Source organism: Ranitomeya variabilis, chromosome 1, assembly GCF_051348905.1.
Source record: "Ranitomeya variabilis isolate aRanVar5 chromosome 1, aRanVar5.hap1, whole genome shotgun sequence".
NCBI lineage: Eukaryota > Metazoa > Chordata > Amphibia > Anura > Dendrobatidae > Ranitomeya > Ranitomeya variabilis.
Window position 1 is genome coordinate 342297046 of NC_135232.1, and position 19707 is coordinate 342316752.

At 44.8% G+C, this 19707-nt stretch overlaps 1 protein-coding gene and 1 pseudogene across 1 annotated transcript in view; one reads left to right on the forward strand and one right to left on the reverse strand.

Annotated features, from left to right (window-relative positions):
- Positions 1-19707, forward strand: part of AOPEP (aminopeptidase O (putative)) — an 837890-nt gene that overhangs the window by 634120 nt on the left and 184063 nt on the right. The window lies entirely within an intron of this gene.
- Positions 3171-18397, reverse strand: LOC143793661 (polymerase delta-interacting protein 3-like; annotated as a pseudogene).

Sequence of the window (19707 nt, forward strand, 5' to 3'; positions counted from 1 at the left end):
ATTGCTGTTTTTCTTTCATTCTGCCTCCCAAAAATCATAATAAAAAGCAATCAAAAAATGTCACGTGCCCTAAAATGGTACCAATAAAAATGTCAACTCGTTGCAATAAAAAATGTCTTTTAGCGTGTGACAGGTGCCAAACATAAAAACCCGCTATAAATAGTAAATCAACCCCCCCGTATCACCCCCTTAGTTAGGGAAAAATAATAATAAAAAAAAATTATTGATTTCCATTTGAGTTGGGGCTAAAGTTTGGTTAGGGTAAGGATTTGGGCTAAAGTTAGTGTTAGAGTAAGGGTTGTGGCTAAAGTTAGGGTAAGGGTTGTGGCTAAAGTTAGGGTTAGGGTTGTGGCTAAACTTAGGGTTAGGGTTGGGATTAGGGTTAGGGTTGGGATTAGGGGTGTGTTGGAGTTAGGGTTGGAATTAGAATTGGGGGGCTTCCACTGTTTAGGCACACCAGGGGCTCTCCAAATGCGACATGGCATCAGATCTCAATTCCAGCCAATTCTGCGTTGAAAAAGTCAAATGCGCTCCTTCCCTTCCGAGCTCTGCTGTGCGCCAAAACAGTGATTTACCCCCACAAATAGAGTATCGGCGTGCTCTGGACTAATTGTACAACAACTTTTTGGGTCCAATTTCTCCTGTTAACCTTGTGAAAATAAAAAATTGGAAAAAATAAAAAAATAATGATTTTTCATTTTAACAGCTCTACGGTATAAACTTCTGTGAAGCACTTGGGGGTTCAAAGTGCTCACCACACATCTAGATAAGTTCCTTAGGGGTTTAGTTTCCAAAAGGTGGCCACTTGTGGAGGGTTTCCACTGTTTAGGCACATCAGGGGCTCGCCAAACGTGACATGGTGTCCGATATCAATTCCAGCCAATTTTAGTTTAAAAAAGTCAAACGGCGCTCCTTCCCTTCCGAAACCTGCCGTACTCCCAAACAGTGGTTCCCCCCACGTATGGGGTATCAGCATACTCAGAACAAATTGGACAACAACTTTTGACATCCATTTTCTCCTTTTACCCTTGGGAAAATAAAAAAATTGTTGCTGAAAGATCATTTTTGTGACTAAAAAGTTAAATGCTCATTTTTTCCTTCCCGTTTCTTCTGCTCTTGTGAAACACCTGAAGGGTTAATAAACTTCTTGAATGTGGTTTTCAGTACCTTGAGGGGTGCAGTTTTTAGAATGGTGTCACTTTTTGGTATTTTCTGCCATATAGACCCTCAAAGTGACTTCAAATGTGAGGTGGTCCCTAAAAAAATAGTTTTGTAAATTTTGTTGTAAAAATGAGAAATCACTGGTGAACTTTTAACCCTTATAACTTCCTAACGAAAAAAATTTTGATTCCAAAATTGTGCTGTTGTAAAGTAGACATGTCGGAAATTATATTTCATAACTATTTTTTGTGACATATTTCTCTGTTTTAAGGGCATAAAAATTAAAAGTTTCAAAATTGCAAAATTTTCCAAATTTTTGTCAAATTTCCATTTTTTACACAAATAAACGCAAGTTATATCGAATAAATTTTACCACTCTAGGGCTTTTGCATTGATAGGGCCTGCAGCTCTCCTACACATCTAGCAGAAGTAATTGCTACCAGAAAGACAGCCTTAAGGGTAAGGTTTTTCAAACTAATAGATGACAAACGTTCAAATGGGTCTTTGGTTAAGCTGTTAAGCACGAGATTTATATCCCAAGGGGGAATATGACTATGAAGTCTAAGCCAGATTCTAGCTGCTGAGGTCACAAAACACTTTATGCAGCGATGACTAGCTAAGTTCTGGTCAAAGAAAGAACAAAGAGCTGACACCTGCACATTCAAGGTACTAGGTGTAAGACCTATATCAAGCCCCTTTTGAAAAAAGTCCAAAATCTGAGCAATGTTCAGATGGAAGGGATCAGAAATGTTCAGAAAACACCAGGATGAGAATTTCTTCCAAACCTTGCCATAAATGGCGTTGGTCACTGGTTTCCTGCTCTTCTGGAGAGTTTGTATCATTTCATCCAAAAGCCCGTTTGCTCTTAGGATTCTGGTTTCAGTAGTCAGGCCACAAGGTTCAATTTGTGAAGGTCCGGATGTAACAGGGACCCTGGTGAGGCAGGTTATCTTTCTGGGATAGCTGTAGTGGACCTTCCCGGGCCATGTCCATCAGAGCGCTGAACCAACTTCTTCCCGGCCACATGGGAGTGATTAGAATCGTGGTGACCTGTTTGAACCGTATCTTCTGTAATGCCTTTACCAGAATCGGGATCGGTGGGAAGGTATAGGCCAGGTCGAACCTCCAGGGGTGAGAAAAGGCATCCTATGCCCAATACCCCGTCCAATACTCCGTTGTGTTCTGGCCATTGGCAAATAGATCCACATCCAGAATTCCCCATCATGTCACTAGTGATGGAAAGACTGCTTGGTTGAGGCACCACGCCTCTGGATAGACGTCCCTTCTGCTGAGGAACCCTGCCTGAGCATTGGTGGACCCTTCAGATGGACTGCTGTAATGGACAGAAGACGTCTCTCTTCCCAGGAAAGAATTCTTGCAGCGACCGATTTCAATTTGACGTGCTTCGTGCCCCCTGGTGACGGAGGTATGCCACTGTGGTCATATTGTCAGAATAGACCAGTACATGATGACCTTGGACCAGGGCAGACGTGGCTTTCAATGCTTCCTCTACCACCTTCGGTTCTCTGAGGTTTGAGGAACTGGATCTGATGTCTGGGGACCATAAACCCTGGAGGTGGGTTTTTTCTACCACAGTTCCTCAGCCCCTCTGACTGGCGTCTGAAGTGAGTATCTTCAGGGGAAGCCGATCCCAGCTGACCCCCCGCCAGAGGTTCTGATAGTTTAACCACCACGCAAGGGAAGACTTCACATGACCGGGAAGATGAACTCTCCTGGTCAGAGAATCTTGATGCCTGTTCCCAAGATGAGAGAACTTGAGTCTGGAGTACTCGACTAAGGGCTTGGGCCCAGGACACTGCCTGGATGCATGATGTCAGAGATCCCAGGATGGACATTGAGTCCCTTAGGGTGAGAGCCTTCTGGTCTCTAAACTTTGAGATCCTCTGAAAAAGATCGAGTTGACAATCTCTGGGCAAGAAAGATGCTCTTTTTTCTGAATCCACGAGGATCCCTAGGAATTTCTTCCTTGGTGAAGGATGAAGATCCGACTACTCCAGATTTGAGATCCAGCCCAGGGATTCCAGAACTTCCAAGGTTTTTGCCACATCTAGATTTAGACTGGGAATAGATGGTGTGACAATGAGGAAGTCATCCAAATATGGAATGATGCAAATCTCCTGATGACAGATGAAGATTACGGCTTTAGTCATAATCTTGGTGAATACCCGTGGTGCTGATGAAATGCCAAATGGGAGGACATTGAATTGGTAATGGCTGACCCGGTGACTATGGGAAACTGAGAAACTTCCGATGCTCTGGGTGAATTGGCACATGGTAATAGGTATCCTTCAGATCTATTGTAGCCATTACCCAACTCTGTCCAATAAGCGGGATTGCCAATTTGATCAATTCCATCTTGAACCATCTGTATGTGATCACTTGATTCAAGGGTTTTGGATTGATGATAATTCTGTGCTTCCCTGAAGGCTTCTCGACTAGGAAAAGGCAAGAAGAGTGACCCCTGCCTATCTCTTGTAGGGGTACTCGAGTGATCACCTTTGCTTGTTGTAAAGACCTGAAGACCTAAAGACTTGAAGACCTAACAGCAAGGAGTCTTGAAGGTGTCAATTTTGTAGTGAGGTAATCCTCAGGTATTAAGGGGGAAAACTCTCGAACTCTAGCTTCAATCCATCCTGAATGGTACGGAGGACGACCCACTGGTTCATTGAGATGGACTGCCACTGAGGAAGCCCGAGAGTCGACTCCCGACAGGGGAGCGGTCATTGTTTGTTAGGAGCTATCTGGTGGTGGGGACAAGGATATTTTTGCCCTTACCACCTTTTGGACAGCTCCCAGGCCTGATTTGCCTTTCCCTTTATATTCCCTCTGGGAAGACTGATCCCGGGAGGAACGAAAAAAATGTTTCCTAGGGTTTCTCTGTTCAGGGAGCACTTTCTTTTTGTCTGTAATGTTCTCCAAGATTTCATCGACGGACTGAAAACGTAGTGTCCCTGAAAGGGATTGGTGCAAAGCTTAGCTTTAGAGGTAACATCACCACTCCATGATTTCAACCAGAGAGCCCTCCTAGCTGAGTTGCAGAGGACTGCGGACTTAGCTGCTACAAGTACAGATTCTGCAGAAGCATCGGCCAGGAACCCTGTTGCTCTCTGAAGGAGGGGAATAGAGTCAAGAATCTCCTCCCTTGCAGTTCCTTGAGTGAGGTCATCCTCTAATGTAAGGAGCCAGTGGAAAAGAGTTCTGGCAACACAGGTGGAAGCTACGTTTGCTTTCAGTAGATTAGTGGAGGTATCCCAGGATTTCCTTAGCAAGATCTCGATCTTACGATCCATGGGATCTTTGAGCTGAGATGAGTGTTCTAACAGGAGAGCCGTCTTTTTTGCCACCCTGGATACCTGCACATTTACTTTGGGAGTCTCCCTTTGAGAAATATCTCCGTCTAGGGGAAACCAATTCTTTAAATCAGAAGGGATGCTAAGCCCTTTCTCAGGAGGGTCCCATTCCTAAGGAATAAGGCTCTGGATGTTTTGATGTATTGGGAAACCCTTGTGTTTTCTAGGTTTTTTCTTAGGTTTCAGCCCCACAAACATTTCATCCTGCACAGACTGCTTCACTTCCTCCTCCTCAACCCCCATGGTGGTCCTCATCATACCAATCAATTCCTCCATATCCTCAGAGGAAAAATAATACTTTTTATTATCGGACTTGGGGGTGGAAGTGGAACCCTCATTCTACCAACTACCTATTCTTTTATTCTACCTATTCCTCCAAACCTGAGCTACGGACTTCGCCTGAGTCTGAATCAGACTGCACAAATGCCATTTTCCTTTTCTTAGGAGTAGAGGGCTGTGCTACTTGAGCCTAGGAAAAGGCAGACTTAGAGGTTTGAACCTCTTGTTTAATGAAGGTTTTGATGCTGTCTAACTGGGAGGGCTGTTCGGCACACAACACATCATCAGTGCCGGGTTGGCAAAGCTTCTTATATGCTGAGGGAAGCTTGGTAGTGCATGCACATACCCCACACTTGAGGCTGGGCACTTTATCCTTCTTAGGGGCAGGGAACTTGTCTCACCAAGGGGCGAGAGAAAGGCAGACTAAGTCACCCATAAGGCCATAACCTAGATAGTAAGGGACCTTCATCCTCTACTTACAGTAGGAGGGTGGACGCTGGGCTCTGCAGAAGCAGAAAGGGAAGTTTTTGTCGCCGTCTATGGTCAGTCTGTCAGTGGTCACACAGAAACACAGACAATGGGCCTTACCTGGAGGCATCCCCGACCAGGATTAAATAACCGAGGTCCCAGCATTACAGACTTGTGCTCCTCCTCCCCCAGGTCAGCCGGAAAGAACTCAGAAGGGAAAGCCCCAACATAGCAGCAAATCCGGAGCCATTCCAGCACATACCGGGAGTGCGTGTGTTCACCGTGGAACTCACAGGAAGTGAACCGGAAGTTTGCCTGACGTCCCTTTTGGTGTGCGCGGCATCTGGATTCTGACTGCATGAGGAAAGGAGGACGCCGGGGAGCTCCAATAGGACGCCGGCCGCACATCACCACCCCACTTTTCCCCCCCAAGGAGATGCAGGATTGGCAGAAAAGGGGTCCCAAGTCACATGGAGAAGCATGGAGACGGGAGTAGCACATGTAGGAGGAGAGCAGAGCCACTGACCTTAGCTGCCCTGCAGTAAGTTAGTAGCCCAGGGTGCTCCAGATCGCCTGCCACAGCAGCACCATCAGAAGACCTCTTCTTGCCCCATAAGGGACAGGAAAAACACTGGTGGTTTCAGGAATGAGAGGGGTATTTAACCTCTTTGTGTTTCCTGTTCCCCATTAGAGTGGGGAACAGGAAACCTCCAATACTGCTGTCATGGAATGTGACTAGAGAAAAACTATATAAATCTGGTACAGCTGTAATCAATCAGACAACATTTATCCTGCACTCCGCGCTGAACGCTTACACCGGGATTTCAGTATAAATCTCAGAAATACATGATTTAGATGGAACCACTGGCAGAAGATTCCCTATAATGAGACAGGTGAAGAAACTGTGGATGCCATCAGTGTCCATCTTTTTAATCGTGCATGAAAGCTTTGTCGACCACAGTTTTGTGAACCTCTGAAACAAAGTACACTTCTTAACAGAGGCCAGACAGAATCCAGAGTAACTCTGCCGCCCCATTATAGTGAATGGATCCTTCAGGGATTCATCTGAATCACTCTATTTGGAGATTTAGATGGAAACCCCGATGTAAGTGATAAGCATAGACATAGAGCACAGGATAAATAAAATCCAAAATGTTATGTAAAATGCAAGTCCAAACTGAGGTCCATCATCTTTTAACAGAAATATAGAGGGCTTGCTTTCACGCTATTGGAAGCACAAACCATCTGAAAAAGCACTATGGCTCCTCACCCTCTAAAAGAAATCCAGCAAATTCTGCATTCTCAAATCCAAATGCCCCCTCCCTTCTGAGCCCCAGTGTGCCTAAACAACACTTAGCGTCCACATGTTTGGCATTTCTTTAGCAATGACAGCCCCCCCTAATTTACTGGGTCCATGGCTTCAGAAGCACAAGCTGGGCACAATGTATGGGCACTACAATATACTCGGCACTACAATATATAGTGCACTGCAATGTATGGTAACTACAAAGGCAGATTTGCAATTTTCACTCAGCAACATCCACTGCTGCTTGTTTCTGGAAAACGCCCGTGTCGTCAAAATAGTCACTAAAACTGTAGCTAAATTTCCACATTGGTGCAGTTTCTAAAACAGGGTAATTTGAAGGGGGATTCTACTTTTCTGGCACTTAGGGGCTCTGTAAATGGAGTCCACAAAGTTTTCTACAAAAATTTGATTTCAAAGAGTCAAATAGCACTCCTTCCCTCCTGAGTCTCAAAATAATAATAACAACTTCCCACCCTATTTTACCTATTTATTAGTATAAAATGAAAAAAAAAACAACTTTATTCCTCATTTGTTTGACTATAATCCATTTGTCCCATGCCTTAATCCATCTCTGCTTCATCTGGATGCCTTGCTGACCGTGGCATGATGCGACTGATCAGCCTGGCATCCAGGAGACACTGATCTGAATGTGTGAGCACAGCTTCACTGACCTGCAGTGACATCATTGAGGTTACCGCAGGTCACTGAAGCTGCAGTTCCCACAGGCAGCTCATTGTGAGGGGCCCAATGAACTGCGGTGTAAGAAATTTCTCAAGGTGCTAGCTGTGACGATATGTAGGTTACCACAGTTCATCAGCCAGCTCACACTAAACGGAGCTTGGAAACAGCTGGCAGTGACCAGAAGTAACTCTATGATGTTACCGCTCGTCACTGAAGCTGCGCCCCAAGCTCAGCTCAGTGTGTACTGGATTCATGGCTGAGCAATTGCATCATGCCACTTCTCAGCTATTTAATCCAGATGTAGCAAAGCTGGACTTCTGGTGAAAAATGGATTGTCATTGGGCAGATGAGGAATATTTTTTTATTATATTTTTTACAGTAATAAATGGGAAAATGAGGTTAGGGTGTGTTTATTTAAATTAAAGGACTTTATTCTTGCTGTGTCTTTTTTTACAGTATGACTGTGGAGCTAGTAATGGGGGCATCTTTTAGGCGCATCTCCATTACTCACCCCTGGGCTTGATGTCAGCTGACAATACAAAGCTGACATCAACCTCATTCCTATTTCCCCACTTGCACCAGGGCAAGTGGAAACAGCGAGGCTAAGCGCCATATTTTGTGCATCTTCGTGTTCCATTTCTGGGGCCACTGAGGTCTGATGTTGGTAGTCTGGGAGAAGAGAGGCAATACAATATCCTTGGCCCCTTCCCAGGTTATTAATTTCAACCCACAGCTGTCTGTTTAGACTTTGATAGTTAGAAATTAAACTAACTTTTGTAAAGGCTAAGCAAAGACCTGTGAGCTGTTATTAATAGCCTGAGAACCTTGTTGGATATTGTCCCCTTTCCCAGATAGTAACATCAGCCCCCAGTGATCAGCTTTCCCTCTGCAATAAAATGCAATAACATATTTCTTTCAATTTGTGGTCTCTGTGGAATATGGGTTGGAGATCAGTACCATTTTTCCTTAGGATGCTCATGTGGGGGTTGTATGTGACCACAAGAGACACACTGTTGTTGTCCTCTCTGCTTGTAATCCACGAGGCCACTTCTTGGACTCATTGTAGCTCTGTGGATATGTTCATCTATTACCAGTGGATGGTATCCTTGGTGTAGGAATGTATTCCTCAGTGAAAGCATCTATAGTTACCTCTTGTGGTCACATACAACCCCCACATGAGCATCTTAAAGAAAATTGGTGCTGATCTCCAACCCATATTCCACAGAGTCCACAAATTGAAATAAATATTCCCAGAATTACCATTTCTCTCCTACAAACAGCCCCCTAAATTAAGGAATCTGCTTGTCAGAAGTGTCCTCTCCTCACCATCAGTGACTGGCACATTCACATGTAACAATAAAAAATTCAAAACTTGTACCCACATACCAATACTTACCAACAAATACCAAACCAAAAAAAATGGATCTCAGAGCAGTAATTAAAATAGAAATTTTATTGATGATTATATCAAAGAAATTTTATCATCATAAAAATAAATAAATACAAAGAAAAACGAAAAAGGGTTAAGTAACACCTTAGTGCCACGTCCAGTAGGCGGTTATTATAATCAAATGGGAATAATTATACCACATGCATATGAATATGCGCATTCGAAGTAAGCAACAAAACTGATAATTATGTATGTAAGCAAGTGCACAAATACAGATAGTAACAGCTATTAATGCTAAAAGTTCATAATGGCCTCATTTCAGATACAACAGTATAAAGTGACAGGTGTATAGTGCATACCGCCCTCCAAATGGACTTATTCATACGTATATCAAATCATTCATATGGCCATAAACAAGGCAACTTAATCAAATTACATTATAGTACTATACAGACCCATAGATCATATGAGAGTAATTATAATGAGCGTGGCAACTATAGGAAAGCCCATAAGAAACCAACCAGAGTATAGGACGTGGAAAACAAACACCAACAAATACAGTCCGCATACCAAACACAAATCGGGACTATAAGGACATGGATTTCTTTTCATGTACATCCTCCAATGTGGTATACATGATACAATGTACAAGGTACCCTGTAGGTATCTATATTGGGGAAACCATGCAAAAAAACACAAACAAGGATGAATCTACGCCAATGAACACGCAGGGATTGTCTGCCAGGCACTGTAATGCTGCAGCCATCATTGTTGTGGTATTACATAGTAACATAGTAACATAGTTATTAAGGTTGAAGGAAGACTTTAAGTCCATCTAGTTCAACTCATAGCCTAACCTAAGATGCCCTAACATGTTGATCCAGAGGAAGGCAAAAAAAACCCATGTGGCAAAGAGTAAGCTCCACATTGGGGAAGAAAATTCCTTCCCGACTCCACATACGGCAATCAGACTGGTTCCCTGGATCAATGCCCTATCAAGGAATCTAGTATATATACCCTGTAACATTATACTTTTCAAGAAAGGTATCCAGTCCCCTCTTAAATTTAAGTAATGAATCACTCATTACAACATCATACGACAGAGAGTTCCATAGTCTCACTGCTCTTACAGTAAAGAATCCGCGACTGTTATTATGCTTAAACCTTTTTTCCTCCAGACGTAGAGGATGCCCCCTTGTCCCTGTCTCAGGTCTATGATTAAAAAGATCATCAGAAAGGTCTTTGTACTGTCTCCTCATATATTTATACATTAAAATAAGATCACCCCTTAGTCTTCGTTTTTCCAAACTAAATAGCCCCAAGTGTAATATCTTGGTATTGCAGACCCCCCAGTCCTCTAATAACCTTGGTCGCTCCTCTCTGCACCTGCTCTAGTTCAGCTATGTCTTTCTTATACACCGGAGACCGGAACTCTACACAGTATTCTAAGTGTGGTCGAACTAGTGACTTGTATAGAGGTAAAATTATGTTCTCCTCATGCAAATTGCCTCAAATAAGCCTGCTTACCTTGACAAGCCAGATGGTATGTCACTCTCCATAAGGAGAAACGTTACCCCTTAGACCCCATTCTCCTCATGAGCATCTATGCCTCTTTTAATACATCCCATTATTTTATTTGCCTTTGTAGCAGCTGCCTGACGCTGGCCACTGAATGTGAGTTTGTCATCCACCCATACTCCCAGGTCTTTTTCATTGACGGTTTTGCCCAGAGTTTTAGAATTAAGCACATAGTTATACATCTTATTACTTCTACCCAAGTGCATGACCTTACATTTATCCCCATTAAAGCTCATTTGCCATTTATCAGCCCAAGCTTCTAGTTTTCATAAATCATCCTGTAATATAAAATTGTCCTCCTCTGTATTGATTACCCTGCAGAGTTTAGTGTCATCTGCAAATATTGGAATTCCACTCTGTATGCCCCCCTACAAGATCATTAATAAATATGTTAAAAAGAAGAGGGCCCAATACTGACCCCTGTGGTACCCCACTGCTAACCGCGACCCAGTCCGAATGTGTGCTTCATTAATAACCACCCTTTGTTTCCTATCCCTGAGTCAGCTCTTAACCCACTTACACATATTTTCCCCTATTCCCATTATTCTCATTTTATGTATCAACCTTTTGTGTGGCACTGTATCAAAAGCTTTTGAAAAGTCCATATACTCTACATCCACTGGGTTCCCTTTGTCCAGTCCGAAATTTACCTCTTCATAGAAATTGATGAGATTAGTCTGACAGGAACGGTCCCTAGTAAACCCATGTTGGTATTGGGTCATGAGATTCCTCTTCAGATACTCCAGCATAGCATCCCTTAGAATGCCCTCCAGGATTTTACCCACAGTAGAGGTGAAGCTCACTGACCTATAATTTCCGAGTTCAGTTTTTGTCCCCTTTTTGAATATTGGCACCACATTTGCTATATGCCAGTCCTGTGGTACAGACCCTGTTATTATGGACTCTTTAAAGATTAAAAATAATGGTCTGTCAATGACTGTACTTAATTCCTGCAGTACTCGGGGGTGTATCCCATCCGGGCCCGGAGATTTGTCAATTTTAGTGATTTTTAGATGCCGACGTACTTCCTTCTGGGTTAAGTACAGTGATTGGCTGGCCGCACAGCCTCATCAGGTCTATAAGAGACCTGACGCCGCCCTGCTCGGCGCATTCAGCTCTGGAATCAGCTAGTGTAGGGAGAGCTGCTGTTGAGATAGGGTCAGATTTGTTCTTTTATTACTTAGTGTGGGTCTACCATCACAGAATCCACAAATCCTGATAAACCAACAGTCCTTATTAGAGCTTATTTGGGGGTATATAGATTGCAGTGCTAGGTAGGCAGGGGAGTCTATGTGCGCATATCCACATCAGTGCAAGGCATGCAGGCACTGTATGTGAGTATACATATCTCACTGCATACATCAAGAGGGTCCATTACTGTCTGCTGCTGCCTATTTTATATACACCTAGCTGCAGGTATCTGTGGCTAGGATTAATTTTTTTTGTCACCTGAATCCTGCTAATTTTATTACAAAGCAATCTGAAGAGTTATTCATTTTTCCATTTATCGATTCAGGCCTCTCTCACGGTCATTTGCAGCGAGGCAAGATGAGATTCCTTGTAGCGATGCACAATTATTTGAGCAGCCATGGTCACACGAAGACGACGGTGTTAACGTGCCACAAGAGGTGGACGATGATGAGACACAATTGCCAGAAAATCAGGAGGAGGACCAGAGTGCGGAAGTGGAAGAAGTGGTGGTAGATGATATTGTAACTGACCCAACCTGGCAAGAGGAAATGAAGAGCGAGGACAGCAGCACACAGGGGGATGAAGGCGTAGCACCCCAACAGGCAGGAAGACACAGTGTGGTGTCAGCAGACAGAAGGCAGGCAACCGTTCCACGAAATACCAACATGACAGAAGTTGCCAGCTCAATTATAAAGTCTTCACGAGTCTGGTTGTTTCCTAAAGACTCTGCCGATAACCTCAAACAGGACATTTGCAATACCTGCCATGCCCGCATCAGCAGGGGTAGCAAAACTACCAGCCTGACCACCACCAGCATGATCAGGCACATGGCAGCAAAGCACCCGACTTTGTGGGCCAAACCACAGGCACCAGCAATAGTGGCTGCGGGTAACACCAGTCCTTCTTCCACTGTTGTGCATGGAAGCCAATCCCCTGTCCACGGTGCATATGAAGATGCCTCCTGCACTGCACCTGCCATTACCCAGACTCAACTAGCACCATCATGGAGCACGTCCATGTCCTTGTCCCAGTGCAGCCTTTAGCTGTCCATACCACAGTTATTGGAACGCAAGCGGAAGTATGCCTCCAACGCCCCACAGGTCACAGTACTAAATTCACAAATTTATCATCTGCTTGCACTCAAAATGTTGCCTTTTAGGCTCGTGGCGACGGAAGCCTTCTGCAACCTAATGGCGGCGGCCATCCCAAGGTATTAACTCCGCAGCCGCCACTATTTCTCCTGGTGTGCTGTCCCGATATTACACAAGCACATGTCCCACAACATTAGCCATGCTCTCAACAATGCTGTTACTGGGAAAGTCCACCTAACCATGGATATGTGGACAAGTGCTTCTAGGCAGGGACTGTACATCTTGCTGACGGCGCACTGAGTTAACATAGTGGAAGCCGGGACCAAGTTGGACCTTGGGATGGTGCACGTCCTCCCAATCCCGAGGATTGCGGGCCCTACTTCAATCTGGGTTGCTCCCACAGTCTACAGCTCCTTCACCTCCTCTTCCGCCTCCTCTTCAGCCTCCATCTCTGAAAGTAGCACATCAGTCACAAGCTGGAAGCACTGCAGCACTGCCTTATCCAAGCGCCAACAGGCTGTGCTGAAGCTAATCTGCTTAGGTGACAAACTGCACAATGCTGAAGAGTTGTGGACAGCTCTGAAAGAGCAGTCAGATCTGTGGCTAACACCGCTGAACCTACAGCCAGGCATGGTCATGTGTGACAATGGCTGGAACCTGTTGGTGGCTCTGAGACAAGGCGAGCTCACACATGTGCCTTGCCTGGCCCATGTGCTTAACTCGTGGTTCAGCATTTTCTCAAAACCTACGCGGAGCTGCCGGATCTGCCCTTGCCATGCTACAGCAGCGTTTGCCGCTTCCGGCTTACCGACTGGTGTGTGATGTCCCCATGCATTGGAACTCTACACTGCAAATGTTGGAAAGGATTTGTGAGCAGAAGATGGCAGTTGTTGACAACCAGCATCAACAAGGCCATTGTTATTCAGTTCAGACTCCACACATAAGACCTCAGGTGTAGACATAGATGTCAGACATCTGTACCAGCCTGCAAAACTTTAAGGAGTCCACCAAGATGGTAAGCGGCAATGACGCCATATTTAGCATCACCATCCCACTTCTCTGCATTCTGAAAAGCTCTCTGCTCACAATTAAAGAGGATGCATTGAGGGCGCAGCACGAGGACATGGAGCAAGGAATCATGCAGGGTGATTACACACAGCCCAGTCTCATGTCATCCCAACATGGATTGGTTGACAATGAGGAAGAGGAGGAGGAAGAACAGGAGCTACTTTCATGCGTTATAGACGGTACTACAAGCACAGCTGTCATACCTTCTGTTCAGTGTGGATGGCCTGAGGACAGGGAGGAGAAGGAGGATATCTTGGTCACTCGTCCTGTTGTCGAGGTCACGGAAAGCTTTCCTGATAAGTCTGGCATGCATGGCTGACTTTATGTTGCGCTGCCTTTCCCATGACCCTTGTATTGTAAAAATTTTGGGTGACAGTCATTACTGGATAGTGACTCTTTTAGACCCACACTACAAGGAGAACTTTAAATCTCTTGTTGCAGAGGCAGACAGGTGTACTAAAATGGGCCATTGTTGTGGAATTATTAAAAAAATTCCCATCTAAAAACGCTAGCGGCAGATGTCACAGTGCGTTGGTCAACCAAGGTGTATAGGCGAGAGAGACACTACTCCAATCCAGCAGTGGCAGGGCAACACTGACAAAGTTCTGAGACAGTTTTCTCAGACCCTCCCATCGCCCTGGCCCAGAGGTGCGGGGTAATGTCACAAGGAATAGAATGTTTGGGAAGATGGTGAGGGAGTACCTTGCTGACCGTACCAATGTCCTCCGTGATTCCTCTGTGCCTTTCAATTATTGGGTATCCAAGCTGGACACGTGGCATGAACTGACTCTCTATGCTTTGGAGGTCCTGGCCTGCCTTACTGCTAGTGTTTTGTCAGAGCGGGTTTTTAGTGCCGCTGGTGGAATTATAACAGATAAGCGCATACGCCTGTCAAATGAAAATGCAGACAGGCTGGCTCTTATAAAAATGAACAAGGGCTGGATTGGGCAAGACTTCTCTACACCACTAAATGACAGTGAAACATAACCTCCCATACAGTGTCTTTTTGGGAGGTGTATTCCCATGCACCTCTTCACACCCACACATGGTTATTCACTTCCTGATTTTGGTTATTTTGTGTTGTCCTCCTCCTTCTCATCATCCACCACCACTAGAACACCAGGGTGAACGTGTTCTGTGATGCTACAGCCAGTCTATTTTTTTCAAGGGTGTCTATGAGCCCCGTAAAAATGTTTTTTTAAAATGTACCCCCATGGGGGAATGTTTGTCGGCCCATGCACTTAGTGTATGGGCATTCCAACTATAGGAGGCCCCCTCCTTTAAATTGTGAAAACATTCATAGGAGGACATCCTCCACGTCTCTTCAGATACCACCACTTGAACACGAGGGTGAATTTTTTCCGTGATGCAACAGCCATAAAGATATGCCGCCGCCACCACCCCACAGCACAGAGGCCCCACACTGCAGAAGAGGAGCCGCCACACCACAGCACAGCAGCCGCCGCTCCCAGCACAGAGACCCCACGCTGCAGCGCTATGATAAGGTAATGGGGGATACTCACTTTCCTGTGAGACGCCCCCTCATCGTCATCAGGATCACTCCCCCCCCCCCCCAAAAGGCACATATTCACCGGCCCTATAAGACGACATAGGGTGTATAAGAAGACCCCCGACTTTTAAGAAGATTTTATTTTTTAACTGGTAAAGTTGGGGGGTCGTCTTATACGCCCAGTCGTCTTATACGCCGGAAAATATGGTACCATGATCTCTTTCCCATTTGCATTTCTCTGTCTTCATATCACAGATATCACAAAATGATTCAGCCGCAGGGCAAAAAGTATTTCCTACGATTGAACTGTTCTGGATTACATTTGTACAGTGTGAAGCATTAATTGGGCCTGAAAAATGTTTTTGTCTAAAACACAGTCGGTGGACACTTAGTAATTCCTCCCCCCATTTAAAAGAATATGAAGGTCTTAAGATCCATTTGTAGGAATTATAATTTTAAAAGTAACAAACTACAAAGATTATCTTTTCATTTGAAAAAGATTATTGAAGAAATGAAAACAAGTTATTCAACATTTATTTAGCTTCCCTTTACAACACAGTAGAACCATAATCGTGCTGTATCACAATACTAGAGCAAGGGGAAAACGGGAATTCTTGATGCAATAATGCAACTTCCCCACAACAAAGGTGAACTGTACTACAATGCTGGGAACAGGATAAATTGTCCAATGTCTGATGCCACACTCCTTCAAACATCAACTACCTTCTGGTGATCATCACAACCGGTAAACAAACCAAAAAAGAAAAATGAATTTATTTTTTTTTAAGGGAGTCTCTGGGCCCATATGGAAATTGTGAATCTCTCTTATTACAGTCTCCAAGATGTGCTGGTCTCATCAGAGCTTAATCTTAAATGCAGGTGGTTGGATGATTGCTGATGACCCTGAGGATTTAAAGAGTGATTTTAAGATATTATCAGGATCAACTTCAGCTGGAGGATTTTAAGCCACACTGGAGGAGGAGGAGTTTGTGTTTCTTCGACATTAACCTTCCTTCTTTGATGTGGTGTCACTTAAGCTTAGAAATATGGGCTGGTTTGAAGTTATCATGCAGCGCCCCAGAGTCCTGGTCGTTGCAGTACTGTGGCTCCGCCACTATGGGGAGCTACGGTGCGTCCGATGGCACTGAAGGAGTTCATCTGATCAGGTATCACAGACACCAATACATTTCACAGCTGGGCCTCCGGGGGGAGCTAAGGGTGCTATTCATTAGGCCACTCCCCACCATAGTGGGTAAACTGGGGGTCAGGCAGGAAGTTAGATCAGAAAGCTGACTGGGTTGGAACCAGGCAACACCTTGTGGCAGAGGGTGTTGTAGGGGAAGATACAGTAGGGTCTCTGTCAGGGGTGGGATCCTGACAGAGGCTTGGCATTGGAAAGAACGTAACGGGTCCGCGCCAGCTCCGGGAAGCGGCGGGGCCCAAGAAAGGACTAGAAGCGAGATAGATTGTGCTGAGTGAGAATCGAGATCAAGCAATAGGAGAATACCAGTAGGGGTCGTGCTGTAAGACCGGAGCAACACCCTACTGAGGCGCACTACCGGTGGCCGGAACGCCGAGGGAGTATTATAACATTCAGCTTCAAGCAATACTCTAAACAGCGGCAGGACAGTCAGTCTAAGGCGGGCTGTCTCACACAAATCACCTATGAAGTCTTGGGGGGCACCTTGTGGAGAGGGGTGACTCTAGGGTCCCGGAAGAGCTCCGAGCCTACCCGTCAAACGGGTGCCGTCCCAACCAGAACATCAGGGAGGGACGGAGGATTAGAAGAACATCATTTAATCGAGTTGTGAGGGAACTTAAGAAACAGACACAACGGTTGTGGGGACTTTCCGTAAGCACAGCAGGGAAGGACCGCAACACATAGCGCTAGAAGGAAGGCACTGATTTCCACCTGTGAAGAGAACTCTGGAGGTGCCATTGGACCGGCCGGACTTGCGCAGCCTGGGGAACCGTATTCTGGACTGTGGACTCAGAGATCTTCAGTAAAGAGGTAAAGAGACTGCAACCTGGTGTCCTCGTTATTTACTGCACCGCACCACCACTACCAACATCCACACCTATCATTCACTGTGCGCCCCACGGTAGGGTCACGGACCGGGGCCTAGCCGCCGTGACAACCCCAGAAGCAGAGACCCGTAGGCCCGGTACCGGGTACCCCTCGGCCCTGCGGCGGTGGGGGCGCTACAACCACACTACCATTTAAAGGAAGATTGCATTTTGTCCATCTAAGTATTTGTTGTTGTATTTTTTCTAGCCACCAACTGCATCTTCCTTTCTTACAAACACAACCTCTGCAACTCCTGAACTCAACAAGCAGCTGCGCATCAGGGCAACGCATACACTGAAAAGCTAAACAATGTCTTAATCTGTGACTCTGGCATGCAAACTATTAATGGTCATTTTGGGGCCTTCTAAAGAGCTAAAGACAGACTCTTTATGAGTGGGCCCTACTGATGAACTGGCCTCTTTGTGATAAGTGTCCGTGACACATTGGCTAGAGCCTTTATGTGCAATAAAGATGGCTAAGTGTTGTGCGGAGTAGACATGGGAGTGGTGTATGCATCATTCTGTACCACTTTAGTGAGAGATAAAGTTTGCCTAAGAGAAAATGAATTTCCAGACATTCACGGCCTTTTTTGCACATTGTTTGCAGCTGTGATCTTCATCTTCTTGGTGGGGATGTGGTAAATTTCCAATTCGTCATCAATACCATCATCGTTCATAAGAGGAAGTCTGGTGTTTCCCAGGGTAGTGGTTATCTAGATTTAGTGGCATTCCTTTAACAGTGTGCGTTACACTAGAACAAATAATTTTCGGCTGTGACATTTTGATATTATTGGTAATATGTATGGGTGAAGAGGAAAAACCTTGTGCCACGGGTGTGTTGATAGTTACGGATGGTGCACTCCTCTTTAAACTTAGTTTTTCACGAGCATCCATCAGTTTGTTTGGTTTTCCTCCAACACTGATCTGCTTTCTCTAATTAAGCATCTTACGAACATGTTGCACTTTACCCTTTATACGGACACGTGCATCCTTGGCAACATATTTTTTGCCGCCGTTTTTTATGCCTAGCTTCACACGTGCATCTGTTACACCGATCTTCTGAAGGGCATGAAACACATTCTGGTAATTGGTGGTAGCTAAACAACTAATCATTGTAGGCTCTATCCTGGAATAATAGCCACCACTGTTACTAATCCTGTACGGTCCCATTCCTGCCATCACCATGCCCCTTTTCCTGATCACTTCATCCAACAATTCATCAGCCATATTTTTACTAAAAACCTGCACCTTCCCAGCAGCAACTGTGTAGGAAACCACGTTACTGTTTTCCAAGGTGTTTGTGATGCCCCTAAAAAAAAATTTTCACACACTATATTGATGTGTACCCCCCAAGGGGAAATGTTTGTCAGCCCATACACTTAGTGCATTCCAGGTATAGGTGAAGTGCTCCTTTTTAATGTGACGTTTTTTTATGAGACCCTCCTCCACGTGGTGCATGCAAATTACGGCCAGGCCTTGCATTCACTTCATGGTCAAAATTTATGGTAATAAAAAAAAACAATAATGTGAACTTTTGTTTCATGTAACTATTCAGTACGTGGTTTCAAAGAGTTATTGGAGTGCATGTAACATTGGTGCAGGGCAGGCCTTGCATTCAGTGCATAAGCAAACAATATGGGAGACACTTTCTTCTAATGGTTCAATTTTATCCTGAAGCCCTCAAGTACGTCTGCTCAAACAGTTATTGGGGTGCATATGAATATGGGGCTGGGCAGGCCAGGCCTTGCATTCAATGCATAAGCAAACAGTATGGGACACACACTTACTTCTAATGGGAACAATTTTGTCATGAGGCCCTCAAGTACATCTGCTGAAAGGGTTATTTGGGTGCATGTAACATTGGTGCAGGGCAGGCCTTGCATTCAGTGCATAAGCAAACAATATGAGAGACACACTTTCTTCTAATGGGAAAAATTTTGTCATGAGGCCCTCAAAAATGTCTGCTGAAATGGTTATTGGGGTGCATGTAACTTTGGGGCAGGCCAGGCCTTGCATGCAATGCAACATTTTTTCAGGAGGCCCTCCTGTACGTCTCGTGAAAGGGGTATTGGGGTGCGTCCTAATTTTTGGCAGCCCAGCCACTCACTGCATAGGCAATAGAAGTTTAGGTGACTCACTGTTTAATGGCCCTTTAAGAAGATTAATGCCGCCTGATGCCCCTCTAAAAATAGGCTATGAGGCTTTGAGTCCCTCCTTCATAAATGAAACAAGATGTGACTGCTTATGTGTCACACAACACATGGCCAGCTAGGGTTGTTAAATGTTACAATGACATTACCCAGTGAATGCATTTGTATTGGGTGAAAGCAATGCTAAAGTTGAAAAATGCATCAAAAATGCTGTGTGTGAACATAGCCCAAGTGGTGAAGGAACATTTTTGTTTGGGGTTATTTTGCCTTATATACAAGTCGTTACCCTGGAAAGGATGTTTCTTGACATATTTCCCAGCAAAATCCATTTGGGTTTCGGTTTTGTATGTTTTTTGATGCGCCTGTAAAAATGGCGTGAAACTCTGACAACATTGT